The sequence below is a fragment of the Lepidochelys kempii genome, chromosome 28, assembly GCF_965140285.1.
Source record: "Lepidochelys kempii isolate rLepKem1 chromosome 28, rLepKem1.hap1, whole genome shotgun sequence".
Lineage (NCBI taxonomy): Eukaryota > Metazoa > Chordata > Testudines > Cheloniidae > Lepidochelys > Lepidochelys kempii.
The window spans coordinates 2,908,206-2,920,992 of record NC_136407.1 but is presented as its reverse complement, the minus strand read 5'-3'; the positions used below and the strand labels follow the sequence as shown (position 1 = coordinate 2,920,992).

The 12,787-nt window shown below is 51.9% G+C and overlaps 2 non-coding genes across 2 annotated transcripts; one reads left to right on the top strand and one right to left on the bottom strand.

Annotated features, from left to right (window-relative positions):
• Nucleotides 1-72, bottom strand: TRNAQ-CUG (transfer RNA glutamine (anticodon CUG)). The gene has a single exon. It is a non-coding gene; the product is annotated as a tRNA-Gln (tRNA).
• A 1,670-nt stretch (nt 73-1,742) lies between these two features.
• TRNAQ-UUG (transfer RNA glutamine (anticodon UUG)) lies at nt 1,743-1,814 on the top strand. The gene has a single exon. It is a non-coding gene; the product is annotated as a tRNA-Gln (tRNA).
• The last annotated feature ends 10,973 nt before the right edge of the window (nt 1,815-12,787 follow it).

The following is a 12,787-nucleotide window of genomic DNA, read 5'->3' as shown; positions in this document are numbered from 1 at the left end:
AGGTTCCACCGAGATTTGAACTCGGATCGCTGGATTCAGAGTCCAGAGTGCTAACCATTACACCATGGAACCAGCTGACTGTAAAGCCGTCCAAAGCATTGGTAATGACTGTCCTACCAGGGTGCGGCTCACCCTGGGGTGCTTTGCCAGGGGCTGGCCCCAGCCTAGCGTTGAAGACAATAAAGGACAGTGATCCACAGCACAACGCAGCTCAGACACCGTGTGCCCCCAGCAATTATCCACTGCCCGATCCTATGCACAGCCCTGGTCGGATCAAACAACTCTTAGTGGCCTGGGTGCCACCACGGCGGGAATAATGCATCCAGGTCAGAGGGCCACAAGCAGGGCCAGCCTTAGGGAAAATGGCACCCTGGGCAACTTGTGTGTTGGCATCACTGGCGGCTGGAGGGCAGCAGCTGCTGGCCAGGAGCCCAGAGGTGCTGGGGCTGTGAACTGCCAGTTCACAGCCCCAGCACCGCTGGGCTCCTGGCCGCAGCACAAATTAAGCATTGATGGCACCCCAGACGGGACCGTAAGGCAAGGCCCTATCCACAGTTGGGATGTGGATAAATTGGAGAGGTCTGAGAAGTGCCACGTGAATGATTAAAGGATGGGAAAATGGACCTTAGGAAGTCGGACTACATGCTCACAGCAGCCACTTCTGGCCTAGTAACCTGTGGATCCTGGTGTGACAAAGTGGGAACTTTGGTAGTGTTTTGGTGAAGCCGATGCGTGCCTCAGTTTCCCTTTGTGCTTTGTGCTGCTGTGCGCAGCACTCAAAGAATTAAAAACTGCTGCAGAGGCAGAGTGGGGATGGGGTGGGTGCTGTGTCACCTGACTCTCTGTAGTGGTATGAATGGGTCATTAAGCTCTGGCTCAAACCAACCTACGCACGTACACCAGGAGCCAAAGAGAAAGAGAATTGCTTGAAGGCCCAGTTTCCAAGTATGGCAGGAGTGGTATGGGTCCTTGAATCCTGATTAGGGTGACCAGAGAGGAACTGTGAAAAAACGGGACAGGGGGTGGGGGGTAATGGGCGCCTATATAACAAAAAGTCCACAAAAACGGGAGTGTCCCTTTAAAAATGGGACATCTGGTCCACCTAATCCTGATGCACTAAAGGGGTCACTCCCAAGGGCCTGGGGCGTAGACCAGACCCTGTGGATCTGGGGAAGTCAGAGGTTGAGGGACACCCAGAGCATGGAGCTGTGTCCCTGAACCTCTTGGCTAACAGCCATTCATGGACCTATCTTCCAGGAACTTATCTAATTCTTTTTTTGAACTTTGTTATACAGTTGGCCATCACAACATCCTCTGGCAAGGAGTTCCACAGGTTGACTGTGAAGAAATACCTCCTTAGGTTTGTTTTAAACCTGCTACCTAGTCATTTCATCGCGTGACCCCTGGTTCATGTGTTATGGTGAAGGGGTAAATAACACTTCCTTAAATTAGTCACATTCTCCACCCCAGTCATGATTTTCTAGACCTCTCTCATATCCGTCCTGGGTCGTCTCTTTTCTAAGATGAGCGGTCCGTCTTTTTCATCTCTCCTTACTCAGCTGCTCCGTGCTCTTAATCATTGTTGTTCTCTGGACCTTTCCCAATTCTAAGAGATCTTCTTGGAGGTGGGGCAACCTGGACCGCAGCAGTATTCATGGCATGGGAATGTGTTCCCAATGCCAAAGTCACCCCCCAACACAGTCTAGGGCTTCCTTATCCTTGTAGATCCCCATATTTGGTGGGGTTCTATGGTGTAATGGTTAGCACTCTGGACTTTGAATCCAGTGATCTGAGTTCAAATCTCAGTAGAACCATGTGTCTGCAGTGGGGACCCCTGTCTTTTGGTACCCCCACCCCACCCCAACACCCTGAAGGGGTGAGCCGCCCAAAACTTTCATTGCCCCAACCAGCCTCTGAGCAGATGGTTCATACAGGCGGATTGATAACACATAGGACAGTGAGACCTGCCATCCCTAATTACAATGTGTAGCAGACACCCTGCTGATGGGGAGAGGGGAGGGGGTGTATGGCGATAGATAGATAGATAGAGGTTGGATGGGGATAGGTAGATAGATAGGGGGTGGATGGGGATAGGTAGATAGCTAGAGGGGGTGTCTGGGGATAGAGCGATAGATAGATAGAGGGGGCATATGGGGAGAGAGCTAGATAGAGGGGGTGTGTGGCAGGGGTTCTCAGACTGAGGGTTGGGACCCCTCAGGGGGTCGTGAGGTTATTACAAGTGGGTTGTGAGCTGTCAGCCTCCACCCCAAACCTCGCTTTGCATCCAGCGTTTATAATGGTGTTAAATATATAAAAACTTTTTTTTTAATTTATAAGGGGGTGGGGTCGCACTCAGAGGCTTGCTGTGTGAAAGGGATCACCAGTACAAAAGGTTGAGAACCACTGTGGGGATATATAGATAGATAGATGGGGTGGATGGGAATAGATAGATAGATAGATAGATAGATAGATAGATAGATAGATAGATAGATAGATAGATAGATAGATAGATAGATGGGGTGGATGGGGATAGATAGATAGATAGATAGATAGATAGATAGATAGATAGATAGATAGATAGATAGATGGGGTGGATGGGGATAGATAGATAGATAGATAGATAGATAGATAGATAGATAGATAGATAGATAGATGGGGTGGATGGGAATAGATAGATAGATAGATAGATAGATAGATAGATAGATAGATAGATAGATAGATAGATAGATAGATAGATAGATAGATAGATAGAGGGGGTGGATGGGAATAGATAGATAGATAGATAGATAGATAGATAGATAGATAGATAGATAGATAGATAGATAGATAGATAGATGGGGTGGATGGGGATAGATAGATAGATAGATAGATAGATAGATAGATAGATAGATAGATAGATAGATAGATAGATAGATAGATAGAGGGGGTGGATGGGAATAGATAGATAGGTAGATAGATAGATAGATAGATCCCCACGTGTGGGGTTGTGGGGAGAAGTACACTGGGGAGAAGAACATCGGGGGCTGGGCACAAATCCCTGTTGGGCTGGGTCTGACCCACTTCCCCCCATTGCCCCGTGGCAGAGGCCAGGGTTCCCTGATGGCATCTGCAGCCCTCTCTTCCGCCCCACCACAAAGGGGCTTGGATGCAGCGAGCAGTCAAGGGTGGCAGGTTGGGGGGTGGCGGGGGATTAGTGCTGCCTCCTGGCTCTCTAATCCCCCCCTCTAATCTCTCCCCCTGAGCGTGTGGGGCAGAGGGGCCTTTAATAGGTTTGCCCACCGACCCTTTAATTAAACTACCCTGTGAAGCGCAACGGGACAGGCTGGAGACACCGAGGGGGCAGGGTGGGGGGAGGGCGCGAAGAGGCCCTGGCCCTGGGAGTTGAGGGGGCCGGGCCCCTGGAAATCGGGGATGCCGAGGCCCGATTGATTTCCGAGTTGTGAGCAAGCGCGCGTCGCGGCCATACACACGCCCTGGGCCCGCATCCCCAGGCTGACGTGAACGGGTCGGACTCAGGCTAACGGTTCTGGCTTATGAATAACGATGCTAATACTAAACGGTTAACAGTCGTGATAATTGCCACGCGACGATCCATGGAGTTGAAGTCCGTGTCTGTGTGACATTTTACTTGGTACTGACGTTGTTCGTGCTTTTTATGTAGTCGGTGATAAAACGAGGCAGATCTCTAGATGAGTGGATGGACCCCCCGAAGACCTCTGCGTACCCCTGGGGTACAAATACCCCTGGTTGAGAACGATTGGGCTAAAACATCTGGCGGAAGGTCTCCAGGCTGCCGAGCGATGGACCCTCCACCATCCTCGGGGCAGTTTGTTCCGGTGTAAAACTGGCACCGATTTCCAATGGGAATTGGGCTGGTTTCGACCTCCGGCCAGTGGTTTGGCCTTGTCTTTCTTTGCTGGGTCAGAGAGACCATTAGGAGCCCAGAATTTTCTCCCCACGCCAGTCCTGCCACACCCGCGCTGTCCTCTCCTGGAGAGGGGGAACCGGTGACGTTCTTGGGGTGCTGCAGGGCTTCTGCCCCCTGTCGTGTCCCCTCGCCCCACAATCCACCCGGCCTCCTGCACCGGCCTCTTCTGCCTGGCCCCACAACTATTGCCCCTCCCACAACCATACCCGCCACACTATTTGCATTGCCCCCCAGATCAGACCCACAGGCCCGTCTTACTGTGGTATCTCGCCCCCTCCCCCATTATCTCTGACCAGATCCATGGGCCCCTGCAACTCTTATATTGATGCATAGCATGCGGATATATAGGGAAATCCCATGAAGCTCTGTGGTATCGACATATTGCAGACGGATCTATAGGGCAAGCCCAATGTAGCCCTGTGATATCGACATGTATTATACAGATCTGTGGGGCACACACAGGTAACCCTGTGATACTGATGTCTATTATACAGATCTATAGGGCATGCACAGGTAACCCTGTGATATTGATGTGTGTTATACAGATCTATGGGGCACGCACAGGTAACCCTGTGATATTCATGTGTATTATACAGATCTATGGGGCACGCACAGGTAACCCTGTGATATTTATCTGTATTATACAGATCTATGGGGCACACACAGGTAACCCTGTGATATTGATGTGCGTTATACAGATCTATGGGGCACTCACAGGTAACCCTGTGATATTTATCTGTATTATACAGATCTATGGGGCACACACAGGTAACCCTGTGATATTGATGTGTGTTATGCAGATCTATATGTAACCCTGTGGTGGCTGAAGCTGGGCTGGGGGCTGGGGCTGGATCTCTTGGGAAAGTTTGCACCTTCACACACGCACCCCCCGCCGGGCCCCTTCCCCCCTGGTGTCAATGGGAAGGGAGGGGGGAGGGGCAGGCAGATCAAAGGGGCCTTTGCAATTCGCAGGCGGCTGGCAGAAGGGGACACGTGCTGCCCATTAACACCTCCCTGATTATGGGCTGGGAGGGGGGCCTTGCTGGAAACTGGCCCCCCCCCGCCAGGAATCACGGTGTGCGGATGGGGGCTGGGAAGCATGGTGCCCCCTATCTGTGTACCCTTGGGGGATGGGGGGCAGGGATCTCCCAGCTCAGGAGAGACTTGGGATCCCTTTACCACCCTGAAAAGAGGCTGCTCCCCCCTCCCCGAAAGGGGGCTGCTCCCCACCAATCCCGCCCGGAGGTGCGGAGGAAGATGATCACCCCTGTACAGGACACCCCTGGCGGCTGCCTGTCCCCCGCCACACTAAGTGGGGAGGGTCGAGGAGAGAGCTCCCCTAAATCAGTGGTCTTGGGCCCCGTAGCGGGGAGCGGGAGCCCAGAGCCCAGGAGCGGCTGCTGGCAGCGTGAACCGGGGTGACAGTGTCCGGGGCGATCAGGGGGAGCGGGGAGGGGTTTGGGACAGAAGAGGAATTCAATTAGCAATGGCGAGTCCCAGATGAACAGGGGGGTCCAGGTTATAGGGGGAGGGGGGAAATTCAAGGGGGGGGGTCTTGTGTCATAAATCAGTATTTGCTCCCCTTCACCCCATGCTGGGCTTTGGAAGTGGGGGGCTGGCACTGGGGTGAAACAACCAGGTGCAAAGATCAGGGGCCCGTCATGCCAGGCGCTGCACAGACCCCAACTGAGATCAGGGCCCGTTATCTATCTATCTATCTACCTATCTATCCCTCATCACCCCATCTATCTATCTATCTATCTATCTATCTATCTATCTATCTATCTATCCCTCATCACCCCATCTATCTATCTATCTATCTATCTATCTATCTATCTATCTATCTATCTATCTATCTATCTATCTATCTATCTATCCCTCATCACCCCATCTATCTATCTATCTATCTATCTATCTATCTATCTATCTATCCCTCATCACCCCATCTATCTATCTATCTATCTATCTATCTATCTATCTATCTATCTATCTATCTATCTATCTATCCCTCATCACCCCATCTATCTATCTATCTATCTATCTATCTATCTATCTATCTATCTATCTATCCCTCATCACCCCATCTATCTATCTATCTATCTACCTATCTATCCCTCATCACCCCATCTATCTATCTATCTATCTATCTATCTATCTATCTATCTATCTATCTATCTATCTATCTATCTATCTATCTATCCCTCATCACCCCCTCTATCTATCTATCTATCTATCTATCTATCTATCTATCTATCTATCTATCTATCTATCTATCCCTCATCACCCCATCTATCTATCTATCTATCTATCTATCTATCTATCTATCCCTCATCACCCCATCTATCTATCTATCTATCTATCTATCTATCTATCTATCTATCTATCTATCCCTCATCACCCCATCTATCTATCTATCTATCTATCTATCTATCTATCTATCTATCCCTCATCACCCCATCTATCTATCTATCTATCTATCTATCTATCTATCTATCTATCTATCCCTCATCACCCCATCTATCTATCTATCTATCTACCTATCTATCCCGCATCACCCCATCTATCTATCTATCTATCTATCTATCTATCTATCTATCTATCTATCTATCCCTCATCACCCCATCTATCTATCTATCTATCTACCTATCTATCCCTCATCACCCCATCTATCTATCTATCTATCTATCTATCTATCTATCTATCTATCTATCCCTCATCACCCCATCTATCTATCTATCTATCTATCTATCTATCTATCTATCTATCTATCTATCTATCTATCTATCCCTCATCACCCCATCTATCTATCTATCTATCTACCTATCTATCCCTCATCACCCCATCTATCTATCTATCTATCTATCTATCTATCTATCTATCTATCTATCTATCCCTCATCACCCCCTCTATCTATCTATCTATCTATCTATCTATCTATCTATCTATCTATCTATCCCTCATCACCCCATCTATCTATCTATCTATCTATCTATCTATCTATCTATCTATCTATCTATCTATCCCTCATCACCCCCTCTATCTATCTATCTATCTATCTATCTATCCCTCATCACCCCATCTATCTATCTATCTATCTATCTATCTATCTATCTATCTATCTATCTCAGTTCCTTTGATCCCCTCCCGGCCTGCTGTGTGTGGGGGGCGAGGTGGCGAGGCGCGGACAGATGTTCCCAGCTGTTACCCAGCGGGAGGGGGCGGAGCAGTCAGGCTGGGGCGACGATGGGGGGTCTCCCGTGCTGGGCCCGTGCCGTCCACAAGCCCCTGTGATCTCCACCTCCACCCCCACCCCCCCAGGCGCCTCCTGTTCACACCTCGCTGGGAGATGGGGCGGTGGGGGGCAGGCTGGAGAGCTCGTGCCCTGCACGGGACATCCTGCCATCAGGGCTCAGAGGGGAGGCGAGGGGGGAAGGGGGGGACACAAGCTCCGCCCCTCCTAGGCCTTGGCCCCGCCCCTGCCTCTTTGGAAAGAGTCACCAAAGGGAGCAGGAATAGAGAGATTCTGGGAACCCCCGTGTCTGTGTTTTGGGGTGGGGGTGTCTCTCCTTCCCCCAAACCTTTGTCATTGGGGGGCTCCCCTCCCCCACACCTGTGCATCGGGGGGGTCTCTCCCCTTCAACCCATGTCTGTGTCTGGGGGTCTCTCCCCCACAGCTGTAATTTGAGGGTCTCCCCCACATCTGTGGTATTGTGAGGGGTCCCCCACATCTGTGTGTCAGGGCCATCTCCTCCTCCTCCAGGTTGGTGTCTGGGGGGGTCTCTCTGGGTTTTGGCAGTCTCCCCTCCCCCATAGCTGTGTCATTGTCGGGGGTCCCCCTCCCTGATGTCTATGTGTCGGGGGGTGTCTCCCTCTCAACCCATGTCTGTGTCTGGGGGTCTATCCCCCATATCTGTATTTTGGGGGGTCTCTCTCATATCTGTCATTGTAAGGGATCCCCCTCCTCCACGTCCTGTGTGTCAGGGGGTGTCTCCTCCTCCCCCATGTCTGTGTCAGGGGTTGTCACTCACCCATAGCTGTATTTTGGGGTGTCTTCCCCATAGCTGTCTCATTGTGGAGGATCCCCATCCCCCACATCTGTGTGTCAGGGGGTTTCTTCCCCCCCCCCCGCCATGTCTGTATCTTGGTTGTCTCTCTCCCATACCTGAGTTTTGGGGATCTTTCCCTTCCCCATGTCTGTATCTGGAGGTGGGAACCCCTCACCATTTCTGTGTCTGTGGTGGGGGTGTCCCCCCACCCCATGACTCTGGGTCTGTCTGCCCAACCCTCTGTCTCACCCACAGAATCTGGTTCAGCGGCCAGATCCAGAACCGTGGGCCTGCATGAACAGAGGTCCAGCACCAGGGGTGGGAAAATCCAGACCCGTAGATACACCGGCTTAATTTAAGAGCTGATTCTAAACTGAGCCAACTGAAGCCACGGACAGCATTGAGCCAAGCAGAGAGGAGCCAGGGTTCGCTGAAATCAGGGGGCGTCTGCATGGGAAGGGGGTACAGGTCATGTCACTAGACCCCCTCTACAAAGCTAGTTCCCCCAGTGTCACCCCAGCCAGCCAATTTCACCCTGGTGCCGAGGTACTGAGTTAGTCCGAAGCACGGAATTGACTAGAGATGGGCAAGGAGTTGCAGTGGGGGAGGTTCAAGTTGCAGTGGGGGAGGTTTAGATTGGATATTAGGAAAAACTTTTTCACTAGGAGGGTGGTGAAACACTGGAATGCGTTGCCTAGGGAGGTGGTGGAATCTCCTTCCTTAGAAGTTTTTAATGTCAGGCTTGACAAAGCCCTGGCTGGGATGATTTAATTGGGGATGGGTCCTGCTTTTGAGCAGGGGGTTGGACTAGATGACCTCCTGAGGTCCCTTCCAACCCTGATATTCTATGATTCTATGATTCTAAGGAAGTAACTAGAGATCCCAGCATCTGCTCCACAACCCAGGCTGAGGAGCAAGCATGCCCTGCCCCCAAACTCCAGTTATACCTGGTTAACCCCTGTGTGGACATGATCCTGGTGGAAGAATGTCTTCGCGGAAGGGGGGTCCCCCAAATGACATACGCTAAGCCAAAAGGGGATGGGAAACATTTATCCCCGCTGTGATAACCAGATTCGGCTCCATTCCCGCTGTCCGTTATCCGAGACCACTTTCCCATGTAGACAAGACCTCGGCGTCCACACAGCAGCTTGCACCAGCTTAACGAAACTGGTTTAAAAGGGGATTTAAGTCAAATGGGTGCATCTTGCCTGGGTATGCTTAAAATGCGGGCTGATTTAAGTATGCTGGCAAAACTCCTCCAGTTATACCGGGATGAAAGTGCTGATTCCCGCACTGGGAATACTAACCTTTGTGCCACATAACCACAGCCCCACTCTAGAGGTAGTACTGGACTAGATCCATTGGGAAAAGATCCCACCCCTATTGAAGAATTGCAGAGTGTTTGCAGAAGAGATTAGCAAACATGGTTTAGAGAGGTTTCAGAGTAACAGCCGTGTTAGTCTGTATTCGCAAAAAGAACAGGAGGACTTGTGAGACCTTAGAGACTAACCAATTTATTTGAGCATAAGCTTTCGTGAGCTACAGCTCACTTCATCGGATGCATCCGATGAAGTGAGCTGTAGCTCACGAAAGCTTATGCTCAAATAAATTGGTTAGTCTCTATGGTTTAGAGAGTGAGAGACTCTTAGCTTAGCAAAGAGGAGGTTCAGGGGGGATTTAATCCCAGTCTATAAGTAGAATCTTAGAATCATAGAAGATCAGGGTTGGAAGGGACCTCAGGAGGTATCTAGTCCACCCCCCTGCTCAAAGCAGGACCAACCCCAACTATATCATCCCAGCTAGGGCTTTGTCAAGCTGGGCCTTAAAAACCTCTAACGAAGGAGATTCCACCACCTCCCTAGGGAACCCATTCCAGTGCTTCACCACCCTCCTAGTGAAAAAGTGTTTCCTAATATCCAACCTAGACCTCCCCCACTGCAACTTGAGACCATTGCTCCTTGTTCTGTCATCTGCTACCACTGAGACCAGCCGAGCTCCATCCTCTTTGGGACCCCCCTTCAGGTAGTTGAAGGCTGCTATCAGATCCCCCCTCACTCTTCTCTTCTGCAGACTAAATAACCCAAGTTCCCTCAGCCTCTCCTCATAAGTCCTGTGCCCCAGCCCCCTAATCATTTTTGTTGCCCTCCGCTGGACTCTCTCCAATGTGTCCACATCCCTTCTGTAGTGGGGGGACTAAACTGGACGCAATAGAGTGCCAAATAGAGGGGAATAATCACGTCCCTCAATCTGCTGGCCATGCTCCTACTAATACAGCCCAATATGCCGTTGGCCTTCTTGGGAACAAGGGCACATTGCCGACTCCTAGCCAGCTTCTCATCCACTGTAAAATCCCCTTTCTGCAGAACTGCTGCCTAGCCAGTCGGTTCCTAGTCTGTAGCGGTGCATGGGATTCTTCCGTCCTAAGAGCAGGACTCTGCACTTGTCCTTGTTGAACCTCATCAGATTTCTTTTGGCCCAATCCTCCAATTTGTCTAGGGCCCTCTGTATCCTATCCCTACCCTCTGGCATATCTACCTCTCCTCCCAGTTTAGTGTCATCTGCAAACTTGCTGAGGGTGCAATCCATCCCATCATCCAGATCATTAACAAAGATGTTGAACAAAACCATTTCATACTGGCTGCCAACTAGACGTTGAGCCGTTGATCACTACCTATTAAGCCTGACGATCTTGCCAGATTTCTATCCACCTTATAGTCCATTCATCCAATCCATACTTTTTTAACTTGCTGGCAAGAATACTGTGGGAGACCGTATCAGAAGCTTTGCTAAAGTCAAGATATATCACGTCCACCGCTTTCCCCATAACCACAGAGCCAGTTATCTCATTGTAGAAGGCAATCAGGTTGGTGAGGCATGACTTGCCCTTGGTGAATCCGTGCTGACTGTTCCTGGTCACCTTCCTCTCCTCCAAGTGCTTCAAAATGGATTCCTTTAGGCTCTGCTCCACATCAGGAGCAAATACTTAATAATAGCCTCTTCCATCTTGCAGACGAAGGTCTACCAAGATCCACCAGCTGAAAGCTGAACCAATTCAGGCTGGAGACACATAACGGGCAGAAAGAAAAGGGGGACTTGTGGCACCTTAGAGACTAACCAATTTATTTGAGCATGAGCTTTCGTGAGCTACAGCTCACTTCATCGGATGCTGTAGCTCACAAAAGCTCATGCTCAAATAAATTGGTTAGTCTCCAAGGTGCCACAAGTCCTCCTTCTCTTTTTGCGAAGACAGACTAACACGGCTGTTACTCTGAAACCTACAGAACTACTTCCCAAGGTCCTGGTGGGTTCTCTCCCCATCATGGGAATTTTCCAGTCAAGACAGGGTGGGGTTTCTTTCTTTTTCTTTTTTCCCCAAAAGAGCGGCTGCAGTCCAAAGAGGGATGAAGTCGGGGCAGACAGCTGTGTGCTGGCTGGGCCACAACACCAGATGATCTCAGGGGTCACCCTCTGGCCTTTGACGCTAGGGATCCACGAATCGAACCAACAAACACCTATACCCGTGCAAAATCAGTGCCTAGGCCCTGCCGAGCCATTTGCTTTGAGGGGGGGGGTGCCATTTTTTAATAGTTCAATCAGGAACGTGCGAGGCAGGTAGACCTGCGAAGCACCTTCATGCCGGCATAGCTGTGTCTGCATTAGGGCGGCTCGTGTGGCTAAAACTAGCAGGACAATGGGGTCGTGTGTGAGGTTAAGCCGGCCTGGTTTGGCAAACCGCCCCTGGGACTATGAGCGTAAACCCCAGCCTAAAAGCGGCCCAGTGGGGCGGCTGCAGCCCTGGCCCGAGCGGGAGCTGCCTGCTGGCTGCTCAGCCCCTGTAAGGGGTTTCCAGTGGCTGGAGTGCATATGGGGGGGGGTGTCCCCACAGGTCTGTCTTTTGTGCACCTCACGCGAACCGTCTCCCCGCCTTCATCGCTGGCATGTAATAAAGGTTTTACACAATAGACAGTGCACGTAGGGCATTGAAGCCATCTATCTTGGGGGGCGGGGTGTCACTCATACCTACCTGTCCCTGTCCCCCAGCTCCGCCTTCCCTATCCCCCAGTCTGCCTGTCCATTCCGCTCACCTCTGCCTGTCTATGTCACCCAGTTCTGCCTGTCCCCTGTCCCCCAGTTCTGCCTGTCCCCTGGCTCTGCCTGTCCCTGTCCCCCAGTTCTGCCTGTCCCCCAGTTCTGCCTGTCCCCGTCCCCTGGCTCTATTGTCCCCAGCTCTGCCTGTCCCCGTCCCCCAGCTCTGCCTGTCCCCGTCCCCCGGCTCTGCCTGTCCCCCGGCTCTGCCTGTCCCCGTCCCCCAGCTCTGCCTGTCCCCGTCCCCCGGCTCTGCCTGTCCCCGTCCCCCGGCTCTGCCTGTCCCCCGGCTCTGCCTGTCCCTGTCCCCCAGCTCTGCCTGTCCCCCAGTTCTGCCTGTCTCCTGTCCCCCGGCTCTGCCGTCCCCCGGCTCTGCCTGTAGCAGTCTCTGAGCTCAGCCCCGCGGCTGCGCTGCCCCCCGCCGGGATCGCACGCGTTTGAAGTGCAGAGGGCGGCGCGGGGCGCTTTGATGTGGGGCCGGGCGCGGGCCCAGGTGCCAGGGCGCGTGGGGAGCCGGAGGGGGCCCGGGGCCGGTTCCCCCCCGTGGCCGGGATCAAAGGCGCCGGCGGCGCGTTCCCAGGCCGGCAAAGAGCCGCGGGCGGGGGCGGAACCGGCGGCGCCCGCGGGTTCCCAGGTTCCCCAGGTCCCCAAAAAAGCCCCCCTCCTAGGTCCCCCGCTGCACCCCGGGTCCCTGCGTGAATCCCCCCCAGGTCCCCAAACACCCCTC